The following is a 16,891-nucleotide window of genomic DNA, read 5'->3' on the forward strand; positions in this document are numbered from 1 at the left end:
ACAGAAGAAAGCTGGAAAAATGCTTGTTACTCATTATTTTTCACTTGTTGGTACTTTGTTTAGGGTTACTTTTAAAAAGAAGATTTCACTGATCACAAGCCAGTGGAAGACTTTCAGCCCAAGCAAGGGTGAAGACAGCTCTCTCCAAGAGCAGAGGAAGTCCCTGTGGAGAGAACCCGAGCTTGTTATCAGAACTTGTCGGCATGTCTAAACAAGGAGACGATTGCTACTTCTATTTCTATTCTACCTGTACCAAGGTATGGCTGGGTTTCTTTTGCTTTGCTTTGCTTTGTTTTTTTTTTTTTTTTTTTTTTTTTTTTTCATTTTTTTCAGGAAGGGGTAGAGTAGGAGGAGGAGGCACACTGGTCTTTGGTTAACGTGATAACCAGATAGATTCTGAATTCAATCGTAGCAACCTGAGGCAGTAGCATGGACGTTTTTGAGGCTGTACTATATTTTCCTTGTTGGTTTCCTTTTGGTTACAGGGAGACAACTGTTCCTTCCGCCACTGTGAAGCTGCTCTGGGGAACGAGACAGTCTGCACGCTGTGGCAGGAGGGTCGTTGTTTCAGGAATGTCTGCCGATTCAGACACATGGAAATCGATGTGAGTGCCTAAAGATGTGTTCTCAAAATAAATCAACAAAAGCATTTTTCAGTGCTGTAGGTGTGCTGATTGTGCTTTTGCAGGACAGAGTCCTTTGCTTTGGAATTACACTGGTTTCTGTTAGCAGGGGAGGGGGTGGGAGGAAGGAGAGGGAAATAAAATCAATGCCTTAGGTATGTCTTAGCAAGATTTTCTTTTATTAGACGCCGACAGTATTTTCTCAACAGATGCAGAATAACCGCTAACTAGACTGCTAAAAGCTGCTGGAGCAGGGGGGTAATAAACAGGCTGTACTAGCCTCCTGAGAGCAGGCTTGATAATGATCTATCAGGTCTCTTGTGTCCCGGAGTCCTTCAGATAATGCTGTTCTAGCTGCCTGGGCTAGGAAGCAGTGGGGAAAGTTAAAGGTGCAGAAGAACGAAGTCTCCGAGAAGTAGTTCTGGATAGAGTTAACGTAGGCAATTTAAGATGTTCTTTTTCCCTCTGAATAATCCTAGTATAATCCTGGGTGTATTAGTTTAACCCACCCTAAACTGATGTCTGAGAGTGCCTGTCTTCTCAAACTGAATGATGACAAGGCTAAACGTGCATAGTGGTTACAGCTTCTGCAAACTTTGTGAATATGCCCGGAAATACTATACTTCCGTGATAAACTGACCTTTGGAATGATGTTTCAGCACTGTATTGTGACAGCCCTATCGCTGTCGTGACCTGGAACTGTGCATCTCTTTGCAAACCTTAGGTGCATGTTATCACGAGCTTGTCTTTCTTTCTGTCTTCAGAAAAAGCGCGCTGAGATTCCCTGCTACTGGCAGAAGCAGCCAGTAGGCTGTCAGAAAGCCAACTGTGCTTTTCATCACGCAAAGGGACGTTACATCGATGGCGTCTTCTTACCACCAAGCAAGAGTGAGTTTAGGTCCTTTTTCTTTAAGTATTGAAGAATTAATTTTGCATATTACTTAGTGGGTGCCAATAGTGTAGGAGACATCAGGTAACCGTTCATTTGTGAGTGCAGGAAAAGGTCTGCAGTCCTAGGTGGTCAGCTAAACCGAGTGTACTGCTGCTGTACTGCTGGTATTTGTTTTCTGCTTTCATGCTCAGCTTCTCTCTGCTTTGTGTGATATTTGCCTTGCAGTTTGCTTTCTGTTGTTTCGTCTTCTGCTGGGTGGCAGGGAGATGTGTTGTTGTTTGAAGGCAAGTCATTGTTCACGGTGTAAACAGTGGCGGGATGGGCAAAAGGAGATGCTGCATTCATTGCCTGTGCAGGTTATCTGCCTTAGCTACCATCTTCGTGCATTGTGGTCAAAGTTTTAAACTGCCATATTACTGATGATCCTCCTCTTCCTCTAGCTACACTGCCAAGTCCGCCTGAGTCCGCGGACGATGATTTGAAAGTGGCTCAGATGTCACTGCAGCAAAACAAACTTTCTGTCCAGTCCAATCCCTCTCCATAGCTAAGGCGGGTGATGAAAGTGGAAAACTCGGAAAATGTCCCAAGCCCTACACACCCTCCAGTTGTAATCAATGCTGCAGATGATGATGAAGATGATGATGGTGAGCATGGTTTGGTTCCTGGAAGGAATTTGTGCTGTAAATGATTGTGTAAGTCTTTGGTTCTTGGAAGGAATTTGTGCTGTAAATGAATGTATAAATCACAGATGACCTGAGGTCTGACTAGCGATAGGGCAGGCAGTCCGCTCAGGTCACTGGTGGCTTTGTCTGGCAGTCAGTGGACAGAACCTGAAATGTTGGAGGAAAGCTTAGAACCACTCTTGGCTTTAGCTGGTCTGTTGTGTAAAGCTCTATGTGAAACTAGGAAGGAAATTCCTTTTTTTTTGTCTGAAGAGTAATATGTCGTGTAGTAGTTAAAGCTGCAGAGAGAATCTAGAGTCCTAGATGTTTTGTCCTAGGGTAGTCTACTTACGAGTTCATCAGGTCAGTGTAGCTGTATTAAAAAAAAAAAAAAAACAAAAAAACCCCAACTTTTTTATAGGAACCATGGACTGAAGTGTCATTGCATGAGCTACATAATCACGAACAATCTGGCCTATGCATAACTGAATAGATTTTTCCCCTTCAGACCAGCTTTCTGCGGAAGGAGAAGAAACTAAAACTCCCGTCCAGCAACCAGCTGAGGAAGGCCAAAATGGATTACGGATGATTTCCACTCGGAAAGCCAGTGCTACTACTGCTAAACAAGGTATTCCAGCACCTGTAGTAGGATAAATCGGCAGGATAACTTGACAATTAACTCAAAAGCAATGTGGCGTAAAAACACAACAGAATGTAGGGGTGCTGAATGGACTCGGTTATTTCCATGATCTCATTTCTCCCTGATACCATCATGTGCCCATTGGGTCAGAAAGTTGAACTGCTTTTCTTTCCTTTTGGAGAACAAAACAGGGTCACAGCATGGAGTTTAAATGGCTGCACGTGCAGCCTGGCAACCACTGTTGAAAGCCATATCTAACGATAGAGGGATCTAATATCACGTAAATGGATTAAAATTAAAACTACAGTTTTTACCCTGAAGGGTGAAAGGAGGGGCAAAATGCCATTGATTCTATGGTTGTTTCACTTGTGAGGAGTGTTGACAGGCTTTATTCTAAATACTTCTGAAAGTTCCTGAGCACTAAGAAGCCTGAGGATCTGTGGTCCTCAGTGAGTGCCTCTAAGCCTTAGTCTCATTAACTGTTTTCTGTTTTCAGAGGACGGTCTGAATTTTGGAATAAAAACACTTGAAGAAATCAAATTGCAGAAAATGAAGGAAAAAACTAAGAGACACGGTGGTGAGTTAATATTCCCTGCTTCCTTACCCGGTTCACCTTCATCCTGTGTGATGATTTTTCTTTCAAAAAAAACCTCTTCCAGTAATACCGGGTAGCTGGCTATGCTTTGGTGAATCCAACTATTTTGCCAAAGAAGTGAAATTTGATTGGCTTCAGAATGGCAGGTGATGGTGGCTGGGAGCTGCTTGAGGGATAGACTTCCATGTTTAGCTGGGGGCATCGAGCAACCTGATTCTCAGCCAGCTGGTATTCTAGATGGGAATTCCAAGGGCAACCAGAGGCAAACTAGTCACCTCTCTTATTTGCATGCTCTGGTCACTGTATGTTTGACAGTAATGAATAATTAAAGTTTTTTGTTCTTCGTGATAGTTTTTTCTGTTTGGTAAACTTCCTTATGTTTTGCTTGCTCTGAGCAGAAGGTCCTTCAAGATCTTCTCTTCCTCCCGTCGATTCTATGATTTTTCCTGCTCCGGAAAAGGAAAATGTCCGGACAGTGGTGAGAACTGTGACACTGTCTACAGAGGAAGGTAATAATTCATGCTTTTGTTTTGATTTCATTACTCCTAAACTGGAAGGTTAAGCAAGAAGGAAGGCAATTCACCCCTGTTAGCCTCCTGGTGCTGCCGCCTTCTGTTCAAAACATGCTTTTATGCTGAAAGTCCCTGGTTGTACTGGAAAGCTTTGGTGCTCAGGTTAAGTGCAGTAGCAGGAGAAAGAAAAAAATGTGTCAGCATGCAAATAGGGGGATAACTGAAAAACAGGAGAGTAACGAGAAGAAAGAGCTCTAGAGGACAGTGCTATGTAAGAAGCAATTTCTGAAGCTTTAAAGAGGCTGACAGTGGCACGTGTGGACAGTAGTGCGATAGGAGTCTGTGTATAAATTATATTGTTTAGAGTTGTGCAAATTCCTTTGAAAGGGAAAGAAGTGAAGAAGTACTTCTACCCATAGACATTCACCTTAGAAAGGAATATTTCTCAGCATTTGTACCTAATAATATTCTGCTTGCTTATGCAGCTCTGTTCTGCACAAAGTATAGCTGTCAAGCAGACTCAGATTCATTCTCGACTACATTCAGCTGGAATTTGAGGCAAACACTGAGACTATGGATACTTTTTCTAAGTTAATTATAGTTGAAATATGAGTTTGTGTGGTTTAGCTGTCAAAACAGTGCCTTGCTGGGTTTTTTTTGGACATGGGCTAACAGTATACTATTTCTATTGGCTACTGGTTTCTATGAAATAGAAAAATTTTACTTTTGTTTTAGGGGAGGAACCTGTGGTTCGACTAGATCTTGCTGAGAAACAAGGAAAACGGAAAGCCTCCGTGGGTAAGAACTTTTTATGAGCTGTTATTTAGGTGCCGCCTTCTCTATATGACTGCATTGAAGAGTATTTTTGACGTATGAGAGGAAAATGCGTTGCAGTGGAGATCTGTGTTGACTGCAGAAATGGCAAAAAAACCATTTAGCAGCTGAAAGGCAATTTTATGAAAATATGCTTGAAAAATAGAAGCTTGTGGTTGACTGTTCTCAAATCTTCCTGCAAAGAAATGTTCTTAAAATATTCCTTGTTTTCTCTGTCTGAAGCTGATGTAAGCGCCCTTCCGGTGAAGCGCAGCCTTGCTGAAAGGCTGGGGAAGAAGGTGGAGGTTCCGGGAAATGCTGACAAAGCACCAAAGAGAGGTACAGCTACTAAACAGGCATCTGGATGTGATTCACGGGTTTTGTAGTTAGGCTTTCTGTTTGTCCTTTTCCTGCGATGTTTCTTTTTGCATGTTGGCTGAGGTCTTAATCACTGGGATTCAAAGTTACCTTTCCTGCCTTGTTTTTGAATGTGAACACAAAGTTGACGTTTATGCAGCCTCCCTAATTTGGTCTTTTTCTGTTTTGCAGTTCAAGTTCCCAAGTCTGTGAAGGAGAGGCTAGGATTACCTTCTCAACGGACTAGTACTGCGAAAGGTAACAACTGGCTATTAAATATACTTTCTCCTTCTTCCTTTCCGTGAACTTAGACCGTTTTCATACAGCCCTAAAAAGGAATTCAAATGAAAACAAAGAACTGATTCCTCTTGCTCGAGTGCTGAAGCTCTTCTGACAGCCACTATCAGAAATCTGGCTCTAGGTGTGTGTTTATTTTCCGCTTGTGCCTTGTCAAGGTTTTAAGCTGCTTCTGTGAACCATCATATACAATTAGAATAGAGCCACTGCCGGGAGCAGGAATTTGAAATGCAGTCTGAAAAAGTAATCAAGTAAACTAGCATTTCTGTGTAGCAACTCTCTCTGGATAGGGCTGGTCTTCAAAATACAACAAGTGGCTCAGAGGAGGAGGAGAATGTTAGGCTATTGTCCTAAGATGCGTTATTGGGAACGCTCAGGCTTAGTTTTCCTTAGTACTGTGACAAATTTTGGAGACTTAAACTATTGTTGGACTCTCTTTAAATGTTGGCGCTTCTCATTTCTTGATGATGACAGGGAAGGCTGCTAAGCCAAAGGGAGAGGTCCATGTGAAAACACTGGAGGAAATCCGTCGTGAGAGAGCTCTTCAGAGACGAGAATGTCAAGCCAAAGCCCAGGCTGAATGGCATGGTAAAACCAAAGATCCCAGCGCAGGGGCAAAAATTGAGGGTGAGCCCAAGAAGCAGAGCGTGCTCACTCTTTCCGGGCCCAGCAAAGTGCAGTCGAAGGAGCCGGCAGGTAAAGCCAAGCCAGAAGGAGAAGTGCGTGTTAAAACCCTGGAAGAAATAAAGCGCGAGAAAGCTCTGCGGATGCAGCAGAGTGGAGAAAATGTGCCAGCTCCCCCAGCACAACCTGGACCTGCCCCAGCCGGGCAGAAATCGTTATGGAACACAAAGCTATCAGGTAATAAGATGCTTTAATACCTGCCCCGGTGAGGTGCTTCCCATATTGAGCAAGTTCCGTTTGCTCAGGATCTGCTTTGCTTTTTCCTTCAATGCAGAGGATAAAAGAGTTTAAGGCTGCAAAGTTCAAAGGCAAAGAAGGGCCAGAACATGCAACCATGTCTGTTTTCGTTAATTACGTGATGGTATTCTGTATTTCCCACTAGAAAATTAACACATTGAGGGGCTTTTTAGTCTAATTTTGGTATTCTGTTTTTTTCTGCCATCTGTTTATGGTATGAAGTCCTCCCTGCGTTGAGTTCAAGTTCACCTTCCTCTTTGGCATGTGTTGCTTAACTTGACACGTGTATGTGTTTGTAAAGCATGCTTCAGCGTCTTAATGTGGGGGGCCAGTTTCTGTCAAAAATGACAGAGGATCAAAGGCCTCGTTGTTAAGATTATATCAACTTTGTAAAATGAGATTGTGTGAGGGAGATAAGGAGGGCTTAAAGGCTGCATGCACTGCACATTGTAGCCTTTCTCTCTGTCTCATGGGACACGAGGAAATAAACACACAAAGAAAACAAGTACCCAGCTTTCTTTCGTTTCTTCTCCTGCCAGCCAGATGTTAGGTCAGGAATGGGAGACTAGAATATGACTCTACAAATTTGGATTTTGTAGAACAACTTAATAGATTTTGTGGGACATCACTGCAGGGGAGAGGAAGCTGGTACAACAGTTGCATACACTCTCTTGTCTTACTATACCTGCTGCTTTTCCTTTCCTAGAGGGAGCAAGACTTTAAATACAAAAGCTGTCAACATTTGTGAATCTTACTAGACTTCATACAACGTCTTAGAGTATTGCTTGCACTTGGGATCGCTCTGTGTCTGAGTTTCCCTCGTCCTGGATTATGATTTACTGTAGCTATTCAGTTCCTTTGTTCCTTTGTATGGATTGTTGGTAGACGGAGTTTACTATGTGGAAGATATTGCTGAGAATCCAGGCAATGGCAGTGTAATTCTGCTGGCCAAATACAGTTAACTGTGTAGACGGGCCGTGGAAATGAGGAAGAGAACGTGGATTTTTCATGAGGCAGAGCAAGACTGTATCAGTTCTCTCTTCCTTTTACTCTAGCCAACTTTAACATGTTTGCGAAGCCTTGGGATGGGAAAGTCGCTTCCCCCAAGAAGAAGGCACTGAAACGTAAGGCACCTGGCAGTTTTCCCTCTGCTGTAGCAGCTGTGAAGCCACGGACTGCCTCTGACGCTGACACAATGGGACCTCCAGCCAAAAAAGCAGCTATGGTAAGGACAGGGGCTAATGCAGAAATGGATCCCTTGTAAAATTTACACCCTCCTCTAGGAGAAAAGATGGAAAACTCAAAAGTTCTACAGGCTTTCTGTTTCCTTTTAAATCCAGTAGCTGCCTACAGAATTCTTGTAGTACCCTTCCATATTTATTAGATTAATGGCACTATTTACTTAGTCCTCTGTGATTCTGTGATTTCTCTGGTGTGGAGGATTTTGTCCATTAATGCTGTGTTCTTAAAAGACACAAGATCATTAGTAACCTCCAAGTGAATATTAACTTTCTTCAGGAGCACCTTGGTTTTGTATTTTGGCTAAGGCTCCGCAATGCCAGAGGAGAAGCAGCATGGAGGAAAAAGCTAGTAAGGAATCTTTTACCCATGAGTCCTAAATGCTGTTTTGCTGCTTTCTAGGCTGTTCCAGCCACGCTGGAGCACGTCCCAGCCACCAGACTTGAAGAAAATCCCCAAAACAGGTGATGACCACAACTTGTTCTTTTTCTCAATCGGTGTATATCCCCAGTGAAACATAAGTTCTGTCACACGTGGGGAAAAAAGGAGGGTTCTGAGATAATTAAAGCCCAAATCCATCAGAGGAATAAGTCACGTGAAATGACTTTCTAGCAGCTAGCAGGAATGCTTAATTAGACTTACTTTCTTTAAATGCTGCAAGTCGGTACAGCTTTCCAGTGACTTCTTGCTCTGTCTGAATACCTAAATGAGGATGAGGTGAAGTTCTCCTACTTCCTCGTGAGGTGATAAATGATGAGTAGTGTCCTCTGCCTTTTGGTCCTCAAGAATGCCACCCGAACAAACATACAAGGTGACAAGAGTGCAGGGAGAGCAGAGGGAAGTGATGGCTGCAGATCAGCTTCCTGTAGTGGGGAGCAAACTCTGCTGAGTGTGCCGTGGGAAAAATGACTAACTTAGCAAACAGATATTTGCAGATGGAGACTTCTTAACATTTTTACAGGAAAATTAAGCAAGGTGGCAAAGTGCCTCTTGCTACAACAATTGAACCATCTTTGCTAGACTCCAGGTGCTCTGGCTTCACAGAGAAACCCCCAAACTGAAAAATGTACCTGCTAATATATTGGGCTCTAAATGTCGCCCTGGGTTAATTGAATAACAATCCCTGGGTAAGATTGAAGTGCAGGAGGGGTTGGCTACGGTTTTAAGAGCCGGTTTGCAGAAAAGGGATTTCCCGTTAAGAAATGGCATATACTGATTGTTCTCTTCCTTGCTCTGCCAAGACCTGAAGCACATCTTGGAAGCCAGGCAGAATCTGTGGAGCCAATGGAGTTCTCAAGCTCGACTTCAGCTTCTTCCCAGCTAGAAGAAGCAAGGACACGCCGGCTGAGTTCCACAGGCAACGCGCCCGTATCTGTAGACGAGGATTTAGAGACGCTACTTTGGGAACTCTCAGACGGCATACTGGAAGCCGAGCTCGACTTGGACCCAGGGAAGGATGAGGATGACCTCCTCCTTGAGCTTTCCAAGATGATTGATGATTGAACTGCATAGTCCTATGGTATATTAAAAAAACAAAAAAAAACAAAAAAAAAACAACTCTTCTTCTTGTTGGATACCCCGAGGTGATCCTTTTTCTAACTGAGGCTTTGCAATGAGACTTAAAGCACAGTTGGAACTGGTAGAAATTGGCAGGATCTGCACTCAGTTGTCCTAAGTTTCCCTGCTGGTCAGAGTTAAGGTCTTGTGCATGGTTCCGTAACTATAGGTGGCTACCTTTGATATCAAGAGGACAAAGCACTTGTTTCTTTTGGCACAGAAAGATGTCCATCGGCACGCTGTGGTGGCTGTGAATTGACGTAGTGATGGAGCGATGCTCTGAAGGCTTAAACGGAAAGCTTCTTCCTTCCGCCCCCCCTTGGCACAGCTCGATGTTGGGCACATTGTGAAGCCTGGGTGTTCTGATTTCTCGGACAGTTGATACCCAAATCCCGGAGTTACTATGTCAACTCTTGACTTTTATTTGTGTATGCCATTGTTTTGACTGTAATCTTTTCAGATGATGAAGCTGTAGGGGCGGGAGGGAGCAGAATAATTATTCTAGCGTTGTGGACCAAACATGCTGCCAGGAGTGGTGGTGGTGGGGTCAGCCCACCCGGCCTTACTTTCAATTATCAGGGATGATAAAATGGTGTGAAAAGCAGCAGCTCTGCGATACGGCTACGCTACCCCCACTCCCTTCTCTTGTGCTGTACCAAAGTTCCCCCAAGCTTTGGTTGGTGCTTTTTGCTGGTGACAGTAGGACTCCAGGGCGAGTAGTCGGGACTCTCCTGCAGTAACTGGGTCAATTAAGGGTTGGTTTAAGTGCCTCCTGGTTTTTAAAATTGCTCCCCTGAGCTGCTGGCTCTGCTGCCTGCTACAGCAAATGTTCGGGTGCCATCAGCGTCGCACTTGGGCGTGGGCACTGACTCTGCGGAGGAGAGCTGAGGCTCGGGTGTATTGTGTACCCTGCCGCCAGTGATCGTTTTCCCCTAGCAGATCTATTTTGAATTATTTCCCTAAATTTTAGAGGAACTTTAGGCTCTTTGTGCTATGATTTGTGAAGCTGTAGGGGCCCTCAGGCATTTGCTGCTGGCAGAGGAAAACCGCTTGTCGAATTTGTTGTAAATACTTTCTGTTTGGACAACAACGCCTGTGTGTGTGTGTGTGTGTGTGTGTGTGTGTACGTGCGTGCTTTGATGACCCCCTGCGACGCCCCAGCTCCGCGAGGGAAGCTTTGAAGCGGCTCTGGGAAAACCTCTGCGGAAGAAACTGCTGCTGGCGACTTGCGGAAAACGGACTCCACAATCAGTGAGATTGTAAAGTAGGTATGTTTATTCAGCGCTGGGCAGCACGGGAGGTCGTGGGCATGAAGATTGATGACTCTTCCTCGTCACCGCTAGTTGACCTCTTGTCTTTGCACAGACTCAGTTGCTCCTTGGCTCTTGTCCACCTGCAGGACCAGTTTCTCCCAGTTTCTTAAGATAGGCTCGCTCTCTTATTAGGAGACTGACCTTGGTAAGGGGCCCAAGGCTTCTTGCTTTAGTTAATTGGCACAATGCACCATAGTTAGCAAAGACACTAAGTAGCATCCTAGTTTAATGCCGTCAGCGCTCTATCTCTACTTGATAAGATTCTCCTAACTCCCTCTCTCACTGGAGCCCACGCAGCCCTCCGTCCTGCCGAAGGACTTCACGGGGACTTCTGCCGGCTCCGGGTGCCCGCACACAGACAGAAATGTCTTTGAGAGAAAACAATCAGGAGGAGGAGAGCTCAGAGACTGCGGCCGGCTTCGGCCACCTTCCCCTCGCTTTCCCTCTCCGTGTTCAAACCGAGCACTGTTCTGCCGTCAACCTTCGCTGCCTCTGCCCGCGGCGCTGGGCTTTCGCGTGTGCCATTGCTCCTCTACATATTTTATCCTTCCTTTTGTAAGGAATGGTCCAGCAATTCGTGTCACTAAGGGATTTGAAGGGTTAACATCGAGGCCCGGGTCTAGGTGATAAGAGAACAAAGGGGTTTTTAGGGAAAAGTGCTGACTACTGCAGGGGATGTTGCTAGAGTTTCTGAAATCCGGCGCAGAGGCTCCCAAACGAGGAGGAAGGGGGAGATGAAGGACAATTGAAGGACAAAAGCCTGGGAGGAAGACAACCAGCATTCAGCCCGAGCAAGCCCCGAGAGACCACCAGAGACTGATACGCAGGCGCCCCTGGGAGGGGTTTCGGATTCCGGAAACCAATTCTAATAACCCTGCCTCTTCTCGAAGTAGTAATGAATATGTATTAGCCTGGGAGCATCAAAACCAGCCGCCTTACGTAACAGGTGTGCGTCCTGGGGGAGCAGAGACTCCCGGCGCACCCAGCGCTGCTTGCTTGCCTCTATTCGTTTAATAAATTGTAAACTTTGATTGTAATCCTATTTGGATTTATAACAGCCATTTATAACACTTTTTATATTTGTATTTTATTTAAGGCTGTCTTGCCCCCCTCCCCCCCCCAGCCTCGCTGCTCACCAATAAAGCTGGCGCAGGGACTCCTGCCTGCGACCATAGAGACGCGGTCCTCCCGGCCTGCTAGAGCGGCCCCCCACGCTCCTCCAGCATCCCAGCGTCCCTTGTGCGCTCCCGCCCGGCCTCAGGGGCTTCCGGAGGCGGCCCAGCAGGGGCAGCGGGAGCAGCGAGGCGGCGGCAGACATGGCGTACCGCGGGCAGGACCAGAAGGTGCAGACGGTGATGGTGCAGCCCATCGTAGCCTTCCTGCGGCCGGGGAGCGACGGGGGAGCGGGTGGGGGGCGGCCCGGGCCTCAGGGGTCTCGGCCCGGACCTTGAGGCCTTGTCCCGGGGCCCTGGGGCCTCGTTGCAGGGTTTGAGGCCTTGTCTTGAGGCCTTGTCCCGGGCCTGGAGCTCTTGTCCCCGTGCTGAGCCCTTCACGCAGTGCCCCAGAACCTCATCTTCCGCTACCTGCAGAGCGTGAGTAGCGCGGGGAGAGGACGGGGAGGGGATGGGGATGGGGATTTGGAGGGGGTGGGGGGAGCGGGGAGGGTCCGGGGATCTCCCTCGCTGAGTTTTCGGCTCCCACCCGTTGCTCGGGGCAGGTTTGTGGGGAATGGAGAGCTGTGCGGCGTGCTGGTGGGTACAAGGAGCTGCTGCGCAGCCCGGCGTTTCCCCCTCGTGTTAACGGGAGTGGGATCGTGCAGCCGGGCGTGCAGGAGTGTTCCCTTGTGACTGGAAACGTGTCCTTCAGCAAACGTGTAGTATTCACCCAGTCATATAAGACTCTAAAATGTCAGACTGTTAATTGAAACTGCCCCTGAGAGTTGCTCCTTGGAGATTTTGGGAGCTCTAGCGGCTATGGTTAGCGGGTATTTCTGAACACACGAGAGAGAACAAAACTGCTCGCGGTGTTTGTGTTCCAATTTACTCTCCTCCTTCGTTCTGCAGAGCTCGAGGATCCAGGTGTGGCTGAGCAAGTGAACGTGCGGATAGAAGGCTGCATCATCGTGAGTGTCAGCACGACCCCACGTTACATCGTTAGTTTGTTTTCCCTCATTCACAATCCTATTTTTTCTTGTCAAGAAAAACTAGCCCAAGGGAAAAAAGAAATCGTGCTTCTCTAACAATTAGTCTTCGTTGTCCAGCCTGGGTCAGCACAGCTGACGATGGTTCGTGTTGTTGCTGAACTAATTGCCACTGTTGCCGATTTCTAGGGCTTTGACGAGTACGTGAATTTGGCGCTGGACGACGCAGAGGAGATTCACTCCAAGGCAAAATCAAGGAAACAGCTGGGTGTGTCGTGTGTCTGTGCAACCCGAGTGACGCGCGGTCTGAAACCTGCCCGGGTGAGCCTTCTAGGTAGCAGCACTGAGACGTACCAACCGTGTGACGAGCCTTGCTGTTGAAGTTCAGTGAGCAATTCCTGGCTACATCTCTGTCCCTGATGATTTTTGAGCTGCTGATTTTGCTGGATGAAGGAGAATCTGTCCCTGCCTGAGACCAGTTCTGGTCTTTGAAACGTGTAATACCAGGCGGCCTGCACTCTGCATGATGGGCAAAACCCTGCTCAACCACACAAAACACTTTCTGAAAACACGAGATTATTCTCAGGTTCTGGGCTCTCTCTAATCCCCTCTTTCCCTTCTCTTTGCTGCAGGCTGGATCGTGTTAAAAGGGGACAACATCACTCTTCTACAGAGCGTTTCTAAGTAGAATTTGCCATCCTTAGAACAAAGGTGGCTGCCGTGCTGCGGAGTGACTGAGTGCCAGGGGAACGCGGCCCACTGGTAGATAGGAAGTTATTTGTAACTGGGGTTGCATGCTGAGGTCAAAAGTCTTTCCTTTGTGGGAGCGAGTTGTTTGTAGCTTGAAACAATACGTGATGTATTTCACAAATAGCCATTTTTCACATTAACTGTAAATGTAAACCACAAATCTGCCTGTTTTCAGTCTCTTCCTTCTGTGAATGGAGAAGGAGGAGAAATATAGAAGCGTGGGCTTTTCCTTTTGCTGTGGATCTGATAAGTTTCGATAACGCTATGTGCTTTCTTGACCATTACATCTGCGTTATGTGGCCAGGGTGGACTCGTTCAGGGCACGGAAGCCCCACACAGTCCTTGAGCTAGCAGGGTGCTAAGGAGGGTGTTGGAGATTTTGCATACAATTGCAGCCCTTTGTTGCTGCAGTGACAGGTTCCTCAGATTCTTTCTAAACAGGGTTTAGCTTGTTGAGAATCTTTTTGGGAGTGTTTATTGTGGATCAGTCAGTAAAAGTATCTTAGTGGGCCCGTGAGGGATTTGGGGCTGTGGTGCAGTAACCCAGTGTTTACAAGTGTTACTGCTATGCATGCTTGTCCAATAACGTCTCCAGATCAGAGAGTGAGAGCGGGCAACTGGTTTGGATTAAATCTGTCACTTCTTGCTGCTTTGGACAGAGCCTGTAGATTAAACCCTTGTGCTGTTCAATAAGCTGGGGTATCAGATGTGTCGGTTGGGTTTTTATCATTTGATTTATTTTTTTTATCCGTTTGGAGATCTGTCTTTTCTATTTAAGTTTCCCCAAGAGAGCTGAGTTGCTTGATGCATCGACCAAAGAGAAGTTCCCCGGCTGACTTGGGACAGCCAGTCCCCTCGTTTTTCTGATCACAAAAAAAAAAAAAAAAAAAAGAAAAAGAAAAAAATCGAAGAAGAAAAATTTTGACTGTAACTGTAACTCAGAAACTAAGATTACCTAAATGGAGAGAAATGAATTTTGATGCACAGGCTGTGCTAGAAATCTGTTAATCAGCATTCAGTTTTTCAAAACTTCAATTTGTGTATCATCATCATGAAAATTAATAAATTCAAGGTGGGAGATCCTTTCCTGAAAGGGAAGGACAGAAATACGAGTCTTGCTGTGGGGCCTACCCAGCGCAGTTCTGCCATTCTGAGAAGTAATACGTCAGGAGTGTCACAGCAGACGTTCCCAGGAAGAAACCTTTGAGGGGCAGCGTGACACACTTGATTGGCTAAAGCAGCTTCAGCTGGACAGCCTGCTGCCGGGATGGGTAATTCTAAGTTGTGTTCAAGTTGCTGAGTTCCTTTCAGCATGTAGTAAAGATGTAACGTGCCGATGTCGTTTGGGAACAGGAGGCATTACGTGTCACCAGCAGTGGGCACGTAGGGAACAAAACAGTATCTTACGAGGTCCTCCACATCTGCCTTTCATTTTGTCCTTGGTTTGCCAGCTGGAGCTTTCAGGAGGTGAGGAAGGAGGCTGTCCCAGTGAATAGTTCAGGTGTTGCAGGGTATTTGTGATGCAGTGCTTGTAAAATTTACCTGCCCGCATCTCCTGTTACAGGCAGCCCCCCGTGGGCCCTGTGAGATGGGGAGCTGCTGCCCGGGGTTAGGCCCAAGGTGCCCTGTCAGGCCCAGGGCCGCCCTTCCCCTTCCCCTCGCCCTGCCCTTCCCTCCCGCTCCTCAGCCCTTGCTCAGGCCTTTTGGGCCGTCTGGCCGTCCGTCTGTCCATCCATCCGGCCGTCTGGCCGTCCATCTGGCCCTGTGTCCCTCCATCCCACCGCCCTGCCCCGTCCCTGCCGTCTCCCTAGGGAAGCAAAGAGTCCCTGGGCTGCCTTCAGGGGGGAGGTTCTGCTCAGGAAATTAAAGCTTCCCCCTTAACGGGCGCCTTGCAAGTTATTTCGAGTTCCAACCTTCTGCCTTCCTTTCGTAGCAGTGCCTCTGAGGGGTGCGCTGTAAGGTAGCCGTCATCTGGCGCGCTGCTCCTGCGTTTCCCAAAGGAACTGCCTTCGGGATCTGACTAACTCTGGATGCACGCGGTTGTCACCTTAATTTCTCCGTTAGTTTGCTGAAAACAACCCGCTTGGGTGACCTTTGTGTTTGTTTCTTCAAACTTGGATCGAGGAGGTCTCTGTTTCCTTATGTTGATGTTCACGACGAAAGTGCAGAAGGGATGCTTACTGTTGCCCGGGTCAGTCCTGTTGCCAGGATGGGAATGTTTAGCCTACCGGCCCTCTGGTGCTGTTAGGCTGCACTCGGAGTGTGAGCTCTGGGCCTTATTTGGAAAAGACTGCGTTATTTGAGTGTACAAACCCGAGATATTCTGCGGATAGGTGATTCTCAAACCACGTCAGAACCACCGCTGTGACGTGTGCTGGAGTCGGACGCGCGTTTGACTGATCAGGCGGAGCAGGTGAATTGAATTTGTTGCTGGATGGCGAGGTGTTCTGGGGGAAGAGCTAGTCTAAGGAAAACTTCCTCTTACTGCCCCTTCCCATCTCAAATGGCCACTGCCTGGGGAAATTGCTTCTTTATGACATTAACTACAACGTTACAGTGAGGATGAGGAATCATCATTACTCCCATAGTTATTTGCTGCGAGGCCGCAGCGTTGATTTCAGAGATTTAAAAAAAAAAACAACAGGAAAAAGAAAGGAAGTATGTATTCTTTCACATACTCTCTTTTCCCTGAGAGTAAATGTTGTAGCTTCAGCAGTACCCTTCCTCTGGAAACGATTCCCAGTGCCTGCTCAGACACTGGGGAGTAAAATGACAGAACAATGGAGGAGAGCCACCCGATATAAAGAAAGGAAAAAAGGGGTTATGGATGAAGGGAAAGCAACTACATAAAAAATTGGTGCTATCTAAAAATTGGTTAACGGTTTGGGACCTGCAGGTGCTGCCTACACGTGCGTGTGTTGCAGTCGTGCCTGTTGCCACTGCGCAAAATGGAGAGAGCTTCTTTGTCGAATGCAGCATGTTAAAGAATGCGCCATTGCCTGGAAGAAATGCACGGCCTTCCCTCGTGTGGGACTTCTTCCCCATTGATCTGTGGTTTACCTGAAGGTTTACCATAACCTACATAAGTTTCAAAAGCAAGCAAGCAACCAACCAAAAAACAACACCAACATTAAAGAGTGGCAAGGCAGATGCTCATCTGGGGACTCTGACTCATCGGTGACATCACCAAGCAAAGCATTGTGAGCGCTTCGGGTCGGGGCTGCTGTGGCGAGCCTCGCAGCCGGGAGGGAGAGCGGGTACGGTTCGCCTCTGGCGGGTCTGTGTCAGCCCTCTGCCCTGGTGGCTTCGTTAGCAGTGAGAGTTTGACTGCTGTGTTCCCAGCTTTCGCTTCTGCACCGACCGTGTGGCAGAGCCCGCAAGCTGCTTCCTCAGCTGGAAGAGGAAGAGGAGTGACCTCAACTGTGCCGAGGTAAAGCAGAACCGTTGAAAAGATTTGTCAAAGATGCGGCTGGTACCAGCGCAGCCGCTGCAGCTGCAGCAGGTCCTGGAGAAGATAGAGAGGGGTTTCTTCGTGAAAAGAATGCTGTGAAAGTGTTTTCACGCCAGAAATTAGGAGAAG

General features: G+C 47.0%; 1 pseudogene across 1 annotated transcript; it reads left to right on the forward strand.

The window, feature by feature from the left end:
* Nucleotides 1-203: 203 nt before the first annotated feature.
* Nucleotides 204-6,269, forward strand: LOC310890943 (zinc finger CCCH domain-containing protein 11A-like; annotated as a pseudogene). The gene is made up of 11 exons: nt 204-257; nt 486-605; nt 1,388-1,511; nt 1,956-2,159; nt 2,686-2,805; nt 3,314-3,394; nt 3,811-3,921; nt 4,660-4,722; nt 4,981-5,076; nt 5,287-5,352; nt 5,866-6,269. The product of its transcript is annotated as a zinc finger CCCH domain-containing protein 11A-like (transcript).
* The last annotated feature ends 10,622 nt before the right edge of the window (nt 6,270-16,891 follow it).

Source organism: Anser anser, assembly GCF_964211835.1.
Source record: "Anser anser genome assembly, contig: HAP1_SCAFFOLD_242, whole genome shotgun sequence".
Taxonomy (NCBI): Eukaryota; Metazoa; Chordata; class Aves; order Anseriformes; family Anatidae; genus Anser; species Anser anser.